The 8,938-nt window shown below is 34.5% G+C and overlaps 1 protein-coding gene across 4 annotated transcripts in view; it reads right to left on the reverse strand.

Moving 5' to 3' along the window:
• Positions 1-8,581, reverse strand: part of LOC148948206 (serine/threonine-protein kinase DCLK1) — a 177,750-nt gene extending 169,169 nt beyond the window's left edge. For all 4 annotated transcript variants that reach the window (XR_016142213.1, XM_089094203.1, XM_089094199.1 and 1 more), the window contains exon 1: positions 8,449-8,581. The gene's annotated coding sequence lies outside the window, so the exon portion shown is untranslated. The remainder of the gene's footprint in view (positions 1-8,448) is intronic.
• Positions 8,582-8,938: the final 357 nt, after the last annotated feature.

Below are 8,938 nucleotides of genomic sequence, written 5' to 3' on the forward strand. Positions count from 1 at the left end.
TATGATCCCTCACACTCAAACTGGATTCAGGAAACACCACTCCTCAACACATGCTTTCATTTTGCTAACAAATGCAATAAATGAATCTTTCTCAAAAAATAATGTCCTAGTTGCAGCTTTCCTAGATTTTGAAGGGGCATATGACAATGTGAACCATCAAATCCTTTTAAACAAACTTGCAAACCTTGGAGTACCCCCTAAGCTAGTACCTTTTATTAAATCCTTCATAGAAGTGCAAAGTTTCATCGTTTGTGTTGGTTCAGCCTCTTCACCCCAAAAGACAATAACCAAAGGCCTACCTCAGGGAGCAGTCCTCAGTTGCCTCCTATTTGCCCTATATCTCTGGGACATGAACCTACCCCACACGAATCTACAATATGCTGATGATCTAGTGCTATGGTCATCTGGCAACACCTTCCAGATAGCACAGTCAAATCTGCCAAAGTCACTTTTCCCGCTTGAAAAATTCTCTCAACATTCAGATTTACCCATTGCACCCACCAAGTCAAAAATAATCCAATTTCACTGGAAGCAAAACCATGTTAATGCAAAACTAACTCTAAATATAACAACTATTCCAGAACATAATCATATTAATTACCTAGGTCTCGTGCTTAACTAAAATTAGAACGTCTACCACCTCATTTCAAACACAATAAAAAAAATATTATAGAAAAACAAATATACTAAGAAAACGAGTTTCCACACACTGGGGATGTAAGGAGAAAACCTGACTCCAATTTTACAAATCACATATAAGACCCCATATTGACTATGGGCTTAATAAAAATTTTCAAAATGGAATAAAGATTTAACCCCCGTCTATGGTGCATGTGCAAAGACCCAGATGCAAAAAATTGAAACAGCACAAAATGATATAATACGTCTCATATTTGGTCTTAGGAAACCCACAAGCACCAAGTTTCTGCTTATGGAGAGTGGATTAACAACAATAAGGGAGAGACATAGCTTTCTCTTGACAAAACATCTTACAAAAATTGAATCAAATAGCTCACACACCCTACATAATTGGTTAAGAAATCCAGCCATGTATAGAGGTATTGCAGATGAGTATGCCAATATTCAAAAGAAGTTCCCTGGACCAGAAAATTCTATTGCACCTACTCTCTCCCACTTCCGTCCATAGAATTAGTCATTTCCCATAATAAATACTGAATTTTCGAAATGGAATAAAGATTTAACCCCTATTGCTTTTATCCAGAAAAAATTTGCAGAAGTTAATACAATTACCTATAAAAATCCCTTCCAAATATTTGGTGATGGGTCAAAAATGAATGAGAAGGTTGCAAGTGGTGTTTTCCTTCCTCACCTGAAAATTGCAATGGGTGAGAGATTATTTAATAATTTATCTATAATGTCTGCTGAGTTAAATGCCATAATCATGGCATTAGAACACCTTAAGCAAAACCAGCCTTTGATTGCAAATTCGAATAATATTATCATCTATTCCGACTCTTTATCAAGCCTTGAGTTGCTGGCCTCAGCTCCACAATATAAGTTGGACATTGACACTTATCACTGTCTCAGTATTATTGATAATCTTGCTTCAAGTGGCATAAAAACTTATTTTCAGTATATTCCTAGCCACTCTGGTATAAGTGGTAATCATCAGGTTGATGAAATAGCTAAAAATGCTATAATTATTGACCAGCCAAGTGGGAGACCAATCCCAATTAGAGATATTTTCCGATGTAGGCTATCAGATATTATTTTTAATAAGATTAATCCTATCATTTCCCCCTTTCCCAATAAGTATCTTTCTAAAATCTATCATAGAATTCGGTCTGGAACAAATGGACTAAATTTCCTTGCAGTCTCATATAAGCTTTCTAATTCAAGTGGTTCAATTCCCCTGTCCCCTCTTTGCAGGCCTTGTAATATGAATAATGAAACAATTGACCATTGCCTATTTGAATGTAATATGCTGACGTCTGCACAACATACCTTGCTTTGTAAACTGTTAAAATACTTCAAACGCCACAAAATCTCACAATCAGCCAAGAGCCTAGCCAACTATGCCTACAGACAGAGCACAGAAATCGATATCTATCATCTTATATTCGAACTCCTTGAGTCAAAAGATCTACTAAAAGATATCTGAGAATATCTAAAAAATAAGATACAGGCAAGACTTTAACTCTGTAGCCCACAGAGTGAAGCAAAAAGAAGAGGGCTAAATAGTACCAACTGAATAGCCCGCCTGCAGTGAATTAGAAGAAGAAGGCTTCTTATTATCCTTGGCTGAATAATTTAAAAACCTACATAATAAGCTTTTATAACCCTAATGGCCAAACTACAGATGCCAAGGACTTCTTTAATTATATAAATAATTCTAATATGTTAAAAAATATCATTATTTGTGGTGATTTCAATACCCACAGCCTTTTGTGGGGGAATAAACCAGCAAATAAAGCTGGTAAATTCATTGAGCATATGACTTCAAATAATAATGAATTAGCTGTTGCTACCCCTCCAAACCTGAACACATATTTCAACCCCAAAAGTGGCAGATTCTCCACAATTGAACTACAAATTGTGTCATCAAATTTTTTGAACAAAATTTACATAAATAAAATTGATAGTCTATGTACTGACCACTTTGCTATAGTTTGCTCCCTAAATGAACCTGCTGAAACTTTATCTCATACCTCCAAAGCAATTGGTCTATGTTCCTAAAGCAAACTAAAGCAAATTGGTCTATGTTCCAAAATAAGCTAAATGATGAAATTACAAGTTTCACCCAAAGTTCATGCATTTCTAACACAACAGTTGACACACATGCTGAAGCCTTGACATCTTCACTAGTAAATACAGCTAATCATGCTATCCCCAAGACAACACCTAAGAAAACATTCCCTAAACAAACTCCTAAGGCATGGTGGACAAATGAGTGCCTAAATAAATGGAGGATAAAAAAGGCAGCTAGGACAGAATTCATAAAAAAACCATCATGTATTACATACTTAAAAAAATTACAAGCAGAATCTAATCTAAAAAGGACTATAATAGATGCTAAACATAAATACTGGAATAATTTTGCAAATAATCTCTCCAGAGAAACACATGAGCCAATTATACATAAAGTCATAAGCCGCATCTGTGGGAAAAAGACTTCCCCCAACCCACTCCTGTATGAGCTTATACATAATAATACTCATTATGACAATGATAATGGTAAAGCTAACCTATTTGCAACTCTTTTTGTTAATAAGCTAACATCAGATAATCAGAGCAAACTGTCCACAATTCCTATGAACCCAAGTTACCAACCACGCCCAGGATCCGAGTACATAACCAATCCATTTTCAATCCAGGAATTGAATAATGCAATACATCATATTAGGACCAAAACTAGCAGCAGTTATGACAATATACACCCTACATGGATAAAGAATCTCACACCTTCATACACCTTCTTATCCAATGGAGGCTATCAGATATTAATTTTAATAAGGTTAATCCTATCATCTCCCCCTTTCCCAATAAGTATCTTTTTAAAATCTATCATAGAATTTGTTCTGGAACAAATGGACTAAATTTCCTTGCATTCTCATATAAGCTTTCTAATTCAAGTGGTTCGATTCCCCTGTCCCCTCTTTGCAGGCATTACAATATGAATAATGAAACAATTGACCATTGCCTATTTGAATGTAATATGCTGACGTCTGCACAACATACCTTGCTTTGTAAACTGTTAAAATACTTTAAACACCACAAAATCTCACTATCAGCCAAGAGCTTAGCCAACTATACCTGCACACAGAGCACAGAAATCGTTATCTATCATCTTATATTCGAACTCCTTGAGTCAAAAGATCTACTGAAAGATATCTGAGAATATCTAATAAATAAGAGACAACCAAGACAGTAGCTCTTTAGCCCACAGAGTGAAGCAAAAAGAAGAAGGCTAAATAGTACCAACTGAATAGCCCGCCTGCAGTGAATTAGAAGAGAAGGCTTCTTGGAAAACTCTATTTTAGAATATCAGGCCAACTCAACTCTTTCAGAAATTCCATAATAAAAATTGTAGCCTGCTGGATTGACATATGGCCTACATAAACCCCATACACAAGGGTGGTAAAAAAGAGGATGCAAATAATCATCACCTCTACAGTCATGAAGCTACCAGAAGTGATTTCTTACACTGCCATCTTGAATCACTTGACAACCAATAAACTACTCTCATCATGTCAACACAATCTAACCTCTGCAGGAGGGCATTCTGGCTGCAAAAACCAAGAGGAAACATTGTGGTCTTGAATGTCTTGATGCCCTGGGTGTCTTCTTAGGCACATGTGGGTCTAAGGTAAGTTGTCATCTCAACATGACTTGACCATGACTAGACCATGACTCAGGTCTAGTCAGTTGATTGAAACAATACTGATTGATGTGATGCCATATAGATGAATGTGCTATCCATCTTCAGGACAATGGGTTCCTAATTACAATCATACTACTGGATTAAGCAAAGGCATTCTAATAACATTGGCCATAAAAGACACTAAGTCCTTTGAGTGAATAGGGATGTGGTTGAGTGGGTGATGCAGTTCCTAGCACATAGGGAATAAACAGTATAAATTTAATGATGATGGAAGGATGTTTTTTCTCTGAGGTGACATCAACCGGAAGCACTATTACTCATGGCATGGTCTGGGGTCCCACCCTGTTCAAAGTATATACAAATAACATGTCTGAAATCCTGAATAGCAATACAAGCCTTTATGTTGATGATACAAATATTTATTGGTCATGTGTATGTAACAGAGAATACTAGGTCAACTCAACTAGTTGACCAATGTGATATTGATAGTTGCATTGTGAAGTAGGGTAAAACACTATTTTTAAGCCACTAAAAAATAGACATGGATATTTCAACTAACAGTTTCAAAACATGTTAATAGAGTCTAGTCTAATGTCAGACAACAGTTTCAATGAATTCAACAGGAAAATCTACAGAATGGTTTATCCACCTTATCTTGCAAAGGAGAAATTAAGAAATATTTGACAAATAATATAACACCCATTTTAAAGTATAAAATCAAAGTGATGAAAGTGACAATTTGGCTGATGCTTTACAGATATATCAGAACTTACAAAAACCTGCTTATAACCTCTGTAAAAATGTTGTTGTACAATTTACCATGTTGCTGCTTTAAAACCAATTCTGGCCATTATCTAAAGTGGTCACACTTGGGCAAAAGCCAGGGCTTTAGGATGCTACTGCTTTTACTGTCTAAACATAAAGTTGTTGTGTTCATAAAAAGTAGGCAATACAGATGGGATTAAGATGAGTGCTCAAACCCTGCCCTGCCATCTAAAAATTTACAAGAAGGGTAGAATCCTAGATGATATGCTTTTCCACATCTTAGAAAGTAGTTCAGTTATGAGAATGAAATCTTTAGGAATTAATTCAGAGCCTAAATTATGCCTAAGGAAGGTGTTTTTAATCTTGCATTGCTACTTAACCTCTATATGTGAGCCTTGGAAGATTTGATAGAAGAAATGGGGTACTGATTATGTATTACTGAAAAAAATACAAATGAATGTGCATTGTCAGGTCAATATGCATATACTGATATTTATTAATTAAAATGTTATTGTTATTTGATTTATTACAGTTTTAAAAGTAAATTATATTTTTTCAGTAAAGCACAAATTATGTTCTGGCCTTGGGAAGGTATAGGAGTTTTGAGCCCAATTCACGTTAATTTCTGCTCATTTTGAGCTTGACTTGGTTATTTATTGTAATTTCTGTTTGTTTTGGGTTCCATTTACTTATCAATGCTTATTTGTGGTAGTTTCATGCTTGGTAGATTATTTGATTTTATTTTTGCTCATTTTTGGTTTAATGGAGTTCTTTACTTTTCTTTGAAAAACTTATTTTGTGGAAAGTTTTTTTTAATTAATCCTTCAAAAAAGCTAATCTACTAGACTGTTACCAAATACTGGATCAGTTGCAACTGTAAAAGACTCAGCAATAGACACAACTAGCAGTTCATATTATTGACTAACAAATAAACATACCAGTCAATGCCTTTTTTATGCTCTTTCTAAATATAATAATCATTTTATTACATTTTAATCACATTAAATATAATGTTGCAAATGAATTTTACCCCCCCCCCCCATATATATATACCAATTCAGGGTATAGACCCAATATTTGCACATTAGGGGGGTGGGGGTGAAGTTCATTTCTGATGTAAATGAGATGTAAGTTTAAACTTTACCAACACCCCCCTTCCCCTAATGTGCAAATATATATCCTGAATTGGTATATACAGGGGTGGGGGGTAAAATTCATTTCCAACAAAATTATTATTATATTTGCAAAGAGCATAAAAAAAGGCATTGAGTGGTATGTTTACTTTATTTATAAGTCAGTAATATGAGTAACAAAAAAGTTACCACTTGAACTTCCTCCCCCCCCCCCCACCCCCTAATGTGCAAATTTATACTCTGAATTAGTAGCTATATATAGGGGTGGGGGGGTAAAATTTGTTTCCAACAAAAATGATTATTATATTTGGAAAGACCATAAAAAAGGCATTGAATGGTATGTTTACTTTATTTGTAAATCAATAATATGAATAACAAAAAAAATTAACAAAAATGATAATTATATTCATAAAAAGCATAAAAACAGGCTGTAATTTTTTTTGCAGTTCATATTACTGACTTACAAATAAAGTAAACATAGGCTACTACTTGATGCCTTTTTTTATGCTCTTTCCAATATAATAATCATTTTTGTCAGAGATGAAATTTACCCCTATCCCTATATATACCAATTCAGGGTATAACATTTGGGTAAATATTTACTAAATCTTATTATTAAGGTACGACCATAGTGAATATACCACTTGATGGCTTTTTTATGCTCTTTATTAATATAATAATCATTTTCTTCAGTAATGAATTTCAGCACCCATTACTAAATACACACCAATTCAGTGTATATATTTGCTAAGTAGGGGGGTTGGTGGTAATTTTATTCTTTTGCACATTAGAGTTAAGTTTAAACTTTCCCCCCCCCCCCTCATCTGCAAATATATACCCTGAATTGATATATATAGGGGTGAGGGCTAAAATTCATTTCTGACAAAAATGATTATTATATTTGTAAAGAGCAGTAAAAGACCAGCAGGGTAAAAGCAGCCTATATATTTGAACATTAGGAGGGTGGGGGTAATTTTATTACTGATGTAAATGAGAGGTGAGCTTAAACTTTCTCCCCACCCCTCTAATGTGCAAATATATACCCTGAATTGGCATACATAGGGGTGGGGGCTAAAGTTCATTTCCAACAAAAATGATTATCATTCTCATAAAGAGCATAAAAAAAGGCACTGAGTAGCATATTCACTTTATTTGTAAGTCAATAATATGATTAGGTAAATATTTTGGTAAAGTTCTACAAAATCATATTATTGAGTTACAAATAAAGTGAATACACCATTTGATGCCTTTTTTTAAGCTCTTTACAAATATAATAATCATTTTTGTCAGAAATGGATTTTGGTAAATATCTACCAAATCATATTATTGAGTTAGGAATAAAGTGAATACACCGTTTGATGCCTTTTTTTATGCTGATTACGAATATAATAAGCATCTCTATTGAAAATGAATTTCAGCCCCCCCCCCTATATATGCAAATTCAGGGTTAGGTTAGGTATAGCCTATGTAAGGGGGGGGGGGCTGAAATTCATTTCCGATATAAATGCTTATTCTATTTGTAATCAGCATAAAAAAGGCATTGAATGGTGTATTCACTTTAGTCCTAACTCAATAATATGATTTGGTAGATATTTACCTGAATTTTACCCCCACCCTTATTTATACCAATTCAGGGTAGCCTATATATTTACACATTAGGGGGTCGGGGTTATTTTTATTTCTGATGTAAATGAGAGATAAGGTTAAACTTCCCTTCCACCCTCCTAATGTGTAAATATATACTCTGAATTGGTATATATGGGGGTGGGGGCTAAAATTCATTTTTAACAAAAATGATTAGGCTATTAGGCTATATTTGTAAAGAGCATAAAAAGGCATCAAGTGGTATATTCACTTTATTTGTAAGTCAATAATATGATTTGGTTGAAATTTACCAAATATTTACCTATATTTGCATATTAGGGGGGAGGGGGTAAATTTTCTGATGTAAATGAGAGGCAAGTTTAAACTTTACCAACACCCCCACCCCTTGATGAGCAAATATACTCTGAATTGGCATATATAGGGGTATAGGGGTGATGCATAAAAAAGGCATCAAGTGGTAAGCCCTAGGCTACATTTACTTTATTTGTAAGTCAATAATATGAACTGCTAAAAATTTACCAAACAAGCATCAAGTGGTATGTTTACTTTATTACATAATTCTAGGCTATACAAGCAAATACAGTGAAAAACTATCAGTTTTACCTTTAATGTCTCAACCCAGTGAACCATAAAGTTAAAATTGGCTATTCCCACCCAGTCAAATGATTTATCTTGGGAGCACATCAAACAAGACTCAAGAGGAAAACGGTTTGACCGGTCTAAAGATGGGTTTCATCTTTGATACAGGTTAAGCAGTGATCCAACGTTGGGCTCGTATTGCAAAGAGTTTCGAAATTAAAAATCTTCTAAACTTTTCACCAATCAGATTCAAGTTGAAAAAGTTCACACATTTATCCATGATTAGGTCAAGTCTGAAGTGTCTGAACAAAACCCTTGAATTAAGTATTGTCCGTCTTTGAAGGTCTTCTTGGGGCCTCTTTCTTCGTAAAAGCATGAATGTTTCTTCTGAATGCCTTACAGTCTTCAATTCGACAAAAAAGGGCTGATGAACAATTTTACCCTTCCCCCTATTTGGGGACAACATTGAGAGTAACAACCATAAACTGAGCCTTCGAAGGGAATTGTCTCAAGA

Source organism: Artemia sp. Qi Xiang Cuo, chromosome 9 (genome assembly GCF_049724085.1).
Source record: "Artemia sp. Qi Xiang Cuo chromosome 9, ASM4972408v1, whole genome shotgun sequence".
In the NCBI taxonomy this organism is placed as follows: Eukaryota; Metazoa; Arthropoda; class Branchiopoda; order Anostraca; family Artemiidae; genus Artemia; species Artemia sp. Qi Xiang Cuo.